At 47.0% G+C, this 11,732-nt stretch overlaps 1 non-coding gene across 1 annotated transcript in view; it reads left to right on the top strand.

The window, feature by feature from the left end:
* The first annotated feature begins 11,623 nt into the window (after window positions 1-11,623).
* The window catches only part of LOC131270854 (5.8S ribosomal RNA), a 155-nt gene continuing 46 nt past the window's right edge, over window positions 11,624-11,732 (top strand). The window contains exon 1 of the ribosomal RNA XR_009179857.1: window positions 11,624-11,732. This exon is cut by the window's right edge and continues 46 nt beyond it. This is a non-coding gene — a ribosomal RNA (5.8S ribosomal RNA).

Genomic DNA, 11,732 nt, shown 5'->3' on the forward strand with positions numbered 1-11,732 from the left:
AGGCAAACTTATATGAAGCAAAGGACCCTGATGGGTCATATGGTATTTTACGAAAAATCGGCTAAGTCCCAAAATGGGGATGTCAGAACTACACTCAAATGTTACCACACCAAGCAAGGCAAACTTATATGAAGCAAAGGACCCTGATGGGTCATATGGTATTTTACGAAAAATCGGCTAAGTCCCAAAATGGGGATGTCAGAACTACACTCAAATGTTACCACACCAAGCAAGGCAAACTTATATGAAGCAAAGGACCCTGATGGGTCATATGGTATTTTACGAAAAATCGGCTAAGTCCCAAAATGGGGATGTCAGAACTACACTCAAATGTTACCACACCAAGCAAGGCAAACTTATATGAAGCAAAGGACCCTGATGGGTCATATGGTATTTTACGAAAAATCGGCTAAGTCCCAAAATGGGGATGTCAGAACTACACTCAAATGTTACCACACCAAGCAAGGCAAACTTATATGAAGCAAAGGACCCTGATGGGTCATATGGTATTTTACGAAAAATCGGCTAAGTCCCAAAATGGGGATGTCAGAACTACACTCAAATGTTACCACACCAAGCAAGGCAAACTTATATGAAGCAAAGGACCCTGATGGGTCATATGGTATTTTACGAAAAATCGGCTAAGTCCCAAAATGGGGATGTCAGAACTACACTCAAATGTTACCACACCAAGCAAGGCAAACTTATATGAAGCAAAGGACCCTGATGGGTCATATGGTATTTTACGAAAAATCGGCTAAGTCCCAAAATTGGGATGTCAGAACTACACTAAAAAGTTACCACATCAAGCAAGGCAAACTACCTAGGTGAACCCTAGCAAGAAACACGGACCAAGTCAGATGGCCTAAGTCAAGAGTGCAAGTGACCTAGGCAAAGTTGTATGACGGTGAGGACCCTGAAAAATCTGGTTAGTGTAGTTTAGACAGGGGAGGTTTTTGGGTCGGCTGAACCTCCTTATTTTGGGTTTTGACCTCCTCAAGAAGCTACACCTAGGCAAACTGCCTAGGGTGAAAGTGCGAAGACCAATCGAATAGTAAGACAAGTTTTGACCGATCGCCCTAGGCAAGCTTGTATGAAGAAAGGGACCCTATGGGTCATATGGAAATACATGAAAAATCGGCTAAGTCCCAAAATTGGGATGTCTGAACTACACTAAAAAGTTACCACATCAAGCAAGGCAAAGTACCTAGGTGAACCCTAGCAAGAAACACGGACCAAGTCAGATGGCCTAAGTCAAGAGAACAAGTGACCTAGGCAAAGTTGTATGACGGTGAGGACCCTGAAAAATCTGGTTAGTGTAGTTTAGACAGGGGAGGTTTTTGGGTCGGCTGAACCTCCTTATTTTGGGTTTTGACCTCCTCAAGAAGCTACACCTAGGCAAACTGCCTAGGGTGAAAGTGCGAAGACCAATCGAATAGTAAGACAAGTTTTGACCGATCGCCCTAGGCAAGCTTGTATGAAGAAAGGGACCCTATGGGTCATATGGAAATACATGAAAAATCGGCTAAGTCCCAAAATTGGGATGTCTGAACTACACTAAAAAGTTACCACATCAAGCAAGGCAAAGTACCTAGGTGAACCCTAGGAAGAAACACGGACCAAGTCAGATGGCCTAAGTCAAGAGTACAAGTGACCTAGGCAAAGTTGTATGGCGCTGAGGACCCTGAAAAATCGGGTTAGTGTAGTTCAGACAGGGGAGGTTTCTGGGTCGGCTGAACCTCCTTATTTCGGGTTTTGGCCTCCTCAAGAAGACAGACCTAGGCAAAGTGCCTAGGGTGAAAGTGCGAAGACCAATCGAATAGTAAGACAAGTTTTGACCGATCGCCCTAGGCAAGCTTGTATGAAGAAAGGGACCCTATGGGTCATATGGAAATATACGAAAAATCGGCTAAGTCCCGAAATTGGGATGTCTGAACTACACTAAAAAGTTACCACATCAAGCAAGGCAAAGTACCTAGGTGAACCCTAGGAAGAAACACGGACCAAGTCAGATGGCCTAAGTCAAGAGTACAAGTGACCTAGGCAAAGTTGTATGGCGCTAAGGACCATGAAAAATCGGGTTAGTGTAGTTAAGACAGGGGAGGTTTCAGGGTCGGCTGGACCTCCTTATTTCGGGTTTTGGCCTCCTCAAGAAGACAGACCTAGGCGAACTGCCTAGGGTGAAAGTGCGAAGACCAATCGAATAGTAAGACAAGTTTTGACCGATCGCCCTAGGCAAGCTTGTATGAAGAAAGGGACCCTATGGGTCATATGGAAATACATGAAAAATCGGCTAAGTCCCAAAATTATAATGTCTGAACTACACTAAAAAGTTACCACATCAAGCAAGGCAAAGTACCTAGGTGAACCCTAGGAAGAAACACGGACCAAGTCGGATGGCCTAAGTCAAGAGTACAAGTGACCTAGGCAAAGTTGTATGGCGCTGAGGACCCTGAAAAATCGGGTTAGTGTAGTTCAGACAGGGGAGGTTTCAGGGTCGGCCGAACCTCCTTATTTCGGGTTTTGGCCTCCTCAAGAAGACAGACCTAGGCGAACTGCCTAGGGTGAAAGTGCGAAGACCAATCGAATAGTAAGACAAGTTTTGACCGATCGCCCTAGGCAAGCTTGTATGAAGAAAGGGACCCTATGGGTCATATGGAAATACATGAAAAATCGGCTAAGTCCCAAAATTAGGATGTCTGAACTACACTAAAAAGTTACCACATCAAGCAAGGCAAAGTACCTAGGTGAACCCTAGGAAGAAACACGGACCAAGTCGGATGGCCTAAGTCAAGAGTACAAGTGACCTAGGCAAAGTTGTATGGCGCTGAGGACCCTGAAAAATCGGGTTAGTGTAGTTCAGACAGGGGAGGTTTCAGGGTCGGCCGAACCTCCTTATTTCGGGTTTTGGCCTCCTCAAGAAGACAGACCTAGGCGAACTGCCTAGGGTGAAAGTGCGAAGACCAATCGAATAGTAAGACAAGTTTTGACCGATCGCCCTAGGCAAGCTTGTATGAAGAAAGGGACCCTATGGGTCATATGGAAATATACGAAAAATCGGCTAAGTCCCAAAATTGGGATGTCAGAACTACACTATAAAGTTACCACATTAGCAAGGCAGACTTGTATGAAGAACGGGACCCTGGTGAAAGTAGCAAATATCCCAAACCGAACATGAATATTATACACACAAGAGTACGAACATAAAGGAACACGGACCAAGCGTACCGAGAGAATCGGTACTATAGAACCCTCGCGGTTCTACACAAAGACTTTATGTTAGGGGTTCAAGCCCCATAGTACTCAAACGGTGACAGTAGCAAATATCCCAAAACGAACGTGAATCTTATTCACAAGAGTACGAACATAAAGGAACACGGACCAAGCGTACCGAGAGAATCGGTACTATAGAGCCCTCGTGGTTCTACACAAAGACTTTATGTTCGGGGTTCACACCCCAAATCGAACGTGGAATTTACTTTCTGATGGTCATGCGGTCGTCCAAAGGGGTCTAGTATCCTGGGATGACAAGCATCACGGGCACAGCTCGTATCAAAACAGTCGAAGAGGCCCGCGAAAGCTTGCTTTCCATGGCTATGCGATGCACAAATTGAGTTTACTCACCGTAGTATAAAACGAACGAACCGAACCTATCCGAGTAGGGATAATGGGCGCAGTAACATACTTCTGTGACCCAGCGAGAGTTGAACGAGGTGACATGAACTGTCAGTGGCTTATATCAGATGGGATACATACATGAGATTGCTTTCAAATCTACACTCGAAAACCTAACCAAGTAAAAGCGAACGTGGGGAGGATTCGAAACTGGTAACGAAATCTTAAGCTGGAAAGAGTCATCACTATGGATACATATTATGCGAAACCAATCAAGTGCTCAGTACTGATCCAAAACCTAAGAGCACTAGTGAACACCTTATTCTCACCCTAGTTCACATCCAAGTGATCGACCACGTGTGTGAAGCAAAGACCAATCGAATTCCTCAATGAACCGAACACTATGAACAAATGGCCAGAAACGTTATAACTATCCAAACATCCTACTATCTAGCGAAAGTCATCACGATGGAACCATACAATGATCTTAACCTATAGCGCTCACCTATTCCTACCCAGAGTGCAAGTGAACAGATTGCCCACCCTTACCAGTTCACAACCACGTGATCGACTAACATACCGAGGTTACCACAAGTCAAAGTTATACGTTTACAAGCGCAAGACCAATCGAAAACCCCGAAAGCAATCTCGACCCAAAATGTATTATCCGTGAGTGTAGTCGAGTCTCGTACTCGTCATCTGTAATCGTCGGATAGAATATCCAGTACACGGTTGTCTTTCCAAATGAAATCTACATACAGAACTCGCTCTTGGCAAATGGGTGGCATTGGCGCAATCAGGAGCGAGTTCCCGTCCGGGTGCCAAGTGATTGGCAAATGTCTGGGGGAAAGCAACCATATGTTGATTTGTCTGTTAGTGTACTGGGTGTTTGAGGTATGTAGTATCCACGCTTGGTTGGGTGTGTCAGAGGACCATGGATGCGTTCACAACCCCAATTGGGGTACATCGGGAATGATTTTGTGGAACCGATGTGCCCGGCACACACTAAGTTTTGTTGCAAGTTAATTGTGTGCCATGTCCGGGGGGGTTGTGATTAAACTCTGGTGAATTGCGTACTGTGGTGATTGGGGTATGAAAGCCCCGCAGTTGCAATGATCGGACGCGCCTAGCGTGTCCTTTAGTTGATGGTAGGGAAATGAAGGCCCTTGTCAGCTCACCTAAGTATTCATGGAAGTTTGGCATAAGGTCGCTGTGGTAGGGGTATGAAGGCCCCGTCAGCGCATGCACAATCGGGCGCACGAGCGCTTAGCGGAGTCGAATGCCGCTCAAGTGCCTGTCCGGTGCATCGGGTGTGTGTGATACGAGGGCAATGAGGTTCGCACGGGGGCTCGCCTCCCGTGTGCTACCGGACTTGACAACATATAGAACGTGGTGTTTGCTCCTCCGGGTGCAATGGGACAATGAACATTCGAACGCAAAGTCGGAATTCTGGTTGATCCTACCAGTAATATACGCTCGTCTCAAAGGTTAAGCCATGCATGTCTAAGTACAAACAGATTTAATGTGAAACCGCATAAGGCTCAGTATAACAGCTATAATTTACGAGATCATCAACCTAGTTACTTGGATAACTGTGGAAAATCTAGAGCTAATACATGCAACATGCCAGGACCCTCGCGGGAACTGGTGCACTTATTAGTCAAACCAATCGCGGGTTCTCCGTGTCATTGAGTTGAAGTCTGGATAATGATGCTGATCGTATGGTCTCGCACCGACGACAGATCTCGCAAATATCTGCCCTATCAACTATGGATGGTAGTATAGAGGACTACCATGGTTGCAACGGGTAACGGGGAATCAGGGTTCGATTCCGGAGAGGGAGCCTGAGAAATGGCTACCACATCCAAGGAAGGCAGCAGGCGCGTAAATTACCCAATCCCGGGACGGGGAGGTAGTGACGAGAAATAACAATATGAAACTCTTTAATGATGTTTCATAATTGGAATGAGTAGAGCATAAATCCTTCTACGAGGATCAAGTGGAGGGCAAGTCTGGTGCCAGCAGCCGCGGTAATTCCAGCTCCACTAGCGTATATTAAAATTGTTGCGGTTAAAACGTTCGAAGTTGATACTTGTCCAACACAGTCCGGCTCCGCCGACCCGGTCAACCCGTGGTCGGTGGGCCAAGTCGGAATCTGGTTGCGACTCAATGGTGTGGTAGGGCACCAAGTCTGTGTCATGGTGTGCCCTTCAACGGGTGCAAGTGTAACATAGAGCTCGACCGCTCACGTTTACCTTGAACAAATTAGAGTGCTTAAAGCAGGGTGCCCAAACGCCCTAGAATAATCTTGCATGGAATAATGGAATACGACCTTGGTCTAATCTTTCATTGGTTTGTACTCAGACCGGAGGTAATGATTAACAGAAGTAGTTGGGGACACTAGTATTACGGCGCGAGAGGTGAAATTCGTAGACCGTCGTAAGACTAACTAAAGCGAAGGCATTTGTCAAGGATGCTTTCTTTAATCAAGAACGAAAGTTAGAGGATCGAAGGCGATTAGATACCGCCCTAGTTCTAACCGTAAACGATGCCAACTAGCAATTGGGAGACGCTACAACCAGGTGCTCTCAGTAGCTTCCGGGAAACCAAAGTCAGGTTCCGGGGGAAGTATGGTTGCAAAGTTGAAACTTAAAGGAATTGACGGAAGGGCACCACAATGAAATGGAGCTTGCGGTTCAATTTGACTCAACACGGGAAAACTTACCAGGTCCGAACTTATGGAGGTGAGACAGATTAATAGCTCTTTCTCAAATTTAAGGGTAGTGGTGCATGGCCGTTCTTAGTTCGTGGATTGATTTGTCTGGTTAATTCCGATAACGAACGTGACTCACATATGCTAACTAGAACGCAGTCAGCGTTAATGCGTCGATGCCGATTGGAACGGGTTAGGACCTTTCGGTGGAGTATGACCTGACACCTTCGCTGTTCGTGTGCGCAAGTGCACTTACGGTACGCTGCTTAGCAGGACAATTTGTGTTTAGCAAAATGAGATCGAGCGATAACAGGTCCGTGATGCCCTTAGATGTTCTGGGCTACACGCGTGCTACAATGTGGGTAGCAGCGTGTCTCCTATTCCGAGAGGAACGGGAAATCACTCAAATACTCACTTAGTAGGGATTATGGATTGCAATGGTCCATATGAACTCGGAACTTCTAGTAAGTGCTGGTCATCAGCCAGCGTTGAATACGTCCCTGCCCTTTGTACACACCGCCCGTCGCTACTACCGATGGATTATTTAGTGAGGTCTTTGGAGATGATCGTTCGCTGGATCCTCGTGAACCGCGTCTGCTTTATCGAAGTTGACCGAACTTGATGATTTAGAGGAAGTAAAAGTCGTAACAAGGTTTCCGTAGGTGAACCTGCGGAAGGATCATTAGTGGCCAAGTGATCCTTCCAGAAGTCCGAACCTGCGGGTTGAGACTTCGGCACAAGTTGCCATATGATAATTGACGAAACACTATAGAAGTCCGAACCTGCGGGTTGAGACTTCGGCACAAGTTGCCATATGAAAGTTGACGAAACACTATAGAAGTCCGAACCTGCGGGTTGAGACTTAGGCACAAGTTGCCATATGAACATTGACGAAACACTATGAAGTCCGAACCTGCGGGTTGAGACTTAGGCACAAGTTGCCTTATATATAACTTCGAACAAATACACAAGTCCGAACCTGCGGGTTGAGACTTAGGCACAAGTTGCCTTATACATGACTTCGAACAAATACACAAGTCCGAACCTGCGGGTTGAGACTTAGGCACAAGTTGCCATATGAAAGTTGACGTAACACTAACAAGTCCGAACCTGCGGGTTGAGACTTAGGCACAAGTTGCCTTATACATACATTGGCCAAATAAACAGAAGTCCGAACCTGCGGGTTGAGACTAAGGCACAAGTTGCCATATTATATTCGATCAAACACTAAGTAGTCCGAACCTGCGGGTTGAGACTCAAGACCGTAACAAGATGTCACTATACAAGTCCGAACCTAAGGGTTGAGACTTAATGCGATCTAGATACCAAGTTGACATCCAATACCTGTTGAGCAAAACCAAAGATTCCCTGTTCTCGAATGATTACACTATATAACAGGGAATCATGAAGAAATCAAGCAAGCGTGAAACAAAGTCATCACTTGGGCATGCTCGATAGCCAACCACATGACCTTAACCTAAGAGAGCATGCAAACCACATGATACCTATAAACGATTAACCCGCCCTAGTTCAATCGTTCACCAAGTGATGACTTCAGTATGGCTAAGAGAAAAACTTTTGAATGGGAAAAACTCTAAGTCCGAACCTCCGGGTTGAGACTTCCGCGTCGGAGGTGGGCGCACCTCCTATCCGAAAGATGGTGAATCAGGGGTGTTCGATCAGCAATGGTCGGATGCCCCGTCGTAGTCCAACTATGACAATCCAAGTCAAGACCTCCGGGTTGAGACTTCCGCGTCCGGAGGTACGCGTACCGCCTACCCGAAAGATGGTGAATCAGGGGTGTTCGATCAGCAATGGTCGGATGCCCCGTCGTAGTCCAACTATGACAATCAAAGTCAAGACCTCCGGGTTGAGACTTCCGCGTCCGGAGGTACGCGTACCGCCTACCCGAAAGATGGTGTGCTTCTGGGGTATTCGATGAGTCGGATACCCCGTCGTAGTCCAACTATGACAATACAAAGTCAAGACCTCCGGGTTGAGACTTCCGCGTCCGGAGGTACGCGTACCGCCTACCCGAAAGATGGTGTGCTTCTGGGGTATTCGATGAGTCGGATACCCCGTCGTAGTCCAACTATGACAATACAAAGTCAAGACCTCCGGGTTGAGACTTACGCGTCCGGAGGTACGCGTACCGCCTACCCGAAAGATGGTGTGCTTCTGGGGTATTCGATGAGTCGGATACCCCGTCGTAGTCCAACTATGACAATACAAAGTCAAGACCTCCGGGTTGAGACTTCCGCGTCCGGAGGTACGCGTACCGCCTACCCGAAAGATGGTGTGCTTCTGGGGTATTCGATGAGTCGGATACCCCGTCGTAGTCCAACTATGACAATCAAAGTCAAGACCTCCGGGTTGAGACTTTCTAAGAGTACAAGCATAAAGGAACACGGACCAAGCCGTACCGAGAGAATCGGTACTAGAGCCCTTGTGGTTCTACATTGAGAGAGCCCTCGTGGTTCTCATTAGGGGCTTTATGCAAGAAGTACTCAATACTGTGGTGTGAAGTATAAAGTATAGAGTCCTCCACTGGTCCACGCTGCTCCGGCGGTCCTGGGTAAGATAGTTCATTCTAGCTTGCCCTATGTGGAAGAGGACTCAATACCCTACCTGTTGAGCTTGAAACAAAGTCATCACTTGGGCATGCTCATATTGCCATACACAATTACATTATATTCGAATGAGCATGCAAGCGACCCTATATAGACCGAACCAAAACGATAGATACCGCCGTAGTTCACCCCCACCAAGTGATGACTTCAGTATGGCTAGTGTGTGAAGTATAAAGTATAGTCCTCCCCTGGTCCACACTGCTTCGGCGGTCCTGGGTAAGATAGTTAGTTCTAGCTTGCCCTATGTGGAAGAGGACACAATACTTAATACTTAGAGTACAAGCATAAAGGAACACGGACCAAGCCGTACCGAGAGAATCGGTACTAGAGCCCTCGTGGTTCTACATTGAGAGAGCCCTCGTGGTTCTCATTAGGGGCTTTATGCAAGTCGTACTCAATACTGTGGTGTGAAGTATAAAGTATAGAGTCCTCCACTGGTCCACGCTGCTCCGGCGGTCCTGGGTAAGATAGTTCATTCTAGCTTGCCCTATGTGGAAGAGGACTCAATACCCTACCTGTTGAGCTTGAAACAAAGTCATCACTTGGGCATGCTCATATTGCCATACAATATTCCATTATCTACTAATGAGCATGCAGCTATATGATTATAACCTGTAAACGATTACCCCGCCGTAGTTCAGCGCTTCAACCAAGTGATGACTTCAGTATGGCTAGTGTGTGAAGTATAAAGTATAGTCCTCCCCTGGTCCACACTGCTTCGGCGGTCCTGGGTAAGATAGTTAGTTCTAGCTTGCCCTATGTGGAAGAGGACACCATACTTAATACTGTGGTGTAATGAACAAAGTATAGTCCTCCACTGGTCCACGCTGCTTTGCAGTCCTGGGTAAGATAGTTAATTCTAGCTTGCCCTATGTGGAAGAGGGCATACAAGACAAAGTATAGTTCTCCCCTGGTCCACGCTGCTCCGGCGGTCCTGGGTAAGATAGTTAATTCTAGCTTGCCCTATGTGGAAGAGGACATAATACTCTACCTGTTGAGCTTTAAACAAAGTCATCACTTGGGCATGCTCTATAGCCAACCACATGACATTAACCTAAGAGAGCATGCAGCGTATTATCCCAATGCAAAGTAAACGATAGACTCGCCCTAGTTCAGTGCTTCAACCAAGTGATGACTTCAATATGGCTAGTGTGTGAAGTATAAAGTATAGTCCTCCCCTGGTCCACACTGCTTCGGCGGTCCTGGGTAAGATAGTTAGTTCTAGCTTGCCTTATGTGGAAGAGGACACCATACTTAATACTGTGGTGTAATGAACAAAGTATAGTCCTCCACTGGTCCACGCTGCTTTGCAGTCCTGGGTAAGATAGTTAATTCTAGCTTGCCCTATGTGGAAGAGGGCATACAAGACAAAGTATAGTTCTCCCCTGGTCCACGCTGCTTCGGCGGTCCTGGGTAAGATAGTTAATTCTAGCTTGCCCTATGTGGAAGAGAGCATACATGAACCAAGAACGAAGGTTATGATCGAGGAATGATTCGACAACTCACCGATGGTATGAAATGTGAAGAATTCAAGCAAGCACACAATCAAGTCATCACTTGGGCATGCTCGATAGCCAACCCTATGACATTAACCTAGTAGAGCATGCGAAAACCAATATATATACAAGTAATGTAAACGATGCCCCTCCCTAGTTCAGCGCTTCAACCAAGTGATGACTTCAGAATGGCTAAATCAAATCGGTTCAAAACATACCATCGGTACCCTATTGAAACACACAAGTCGATATCAAACCTCTTAATTGTGTAGTCCTCCACTGGTCCACGCCGCTTCGGCGGTCCTGGGTAAGATAGTTCATTCTAGCTTGCCCTATGTGGAAGAGGGCACATTACTCAATACTGTGGTGTGAAGTATAAAGTTCAGTTCTCCCCTGGTCCACGCTGCTTCGGCGGTCCTGGGTAAGATAGTTCATTCTAGCTTGCCCTATGTGGAAGAGGACACTTAATACTTCGTCTCTAAGCGGCGGCTTGACTCCTCCCTACGGGGAACGGGTTTACGCGCACAGCGGCGGCTTACGCACTATGGCAGTCATGGATGCCTTACGTTTCTATGAAAAGTGTGTTCCTCCCCTGGTCCACGCTGCTTCGGCAGTCCTGGGTAAGATAGTTAGTTCTAGCTTGCCCTATGTGGAAGAGGACACGTAGACTTACTGTGGTGTGAAGTATAAGGTTCAGTTCTCCCCTGGTCCACGCCGCTTCGGCCGTCCTGGGTAAAATGGATTCATCCAGCTTGCCCTATGTGGAATGAGGACACTTTATGCTTCGTCTCTAAGCGGCGGCTTGCTCCTCCCTACGGGGAACGGGTATACGCGCACAGCGGCGGCTTACGTTATGGCAGTCATGGATGCCTTACGTTTCCATGAAAAGTGTGTTCCTCCCCTGGTCCACGCTGCTTCGGCAGTCCTGGGTAAGATAGTTAGTTCTAGCTTGCCCTATGTGGAAGAGGACACGTAGACTTACTGTGGTGTGAAGTATAAGGTTCAGTTCTCCCCTGGTCCACGCCGCTTCGGCCGTCCTGGGTAAAATGGATTCATCCAGCTTGCCCTATGTGGAATGAGGACACTTTATGCTTCGTCTCTAAGCGGCGGCTTGCTCCTCCCTACGGGGAACGGGTATACGCGCACAGCGGCGGCTTACGCAAGTTAGTCACCCTCGGCAGTGGATCACTCGGCTCATGGATCGATGAAGACCGCAGCTAACTGCGCGTCATAATGTGAACTGCAGGACACATGAACATTGATAAGTTGAACGCATAT

The sequence above is a fragment of the Anopheles coustani genome (genome assembly GCF_943734705.1).
Source record: "Anopheles coustani chromosome X unlocalized genomic scaffold, idAnoCousDA_361_x.2 X_unloc_68, whole genome shotgun sequence".
In the NCBI taxonomy this organism is placed as follows: Eukaryota; Metazoa; Arthropoda; class Insecta; order Diptera; family Culicidae; genus Anopheles; species Anopheles coustani.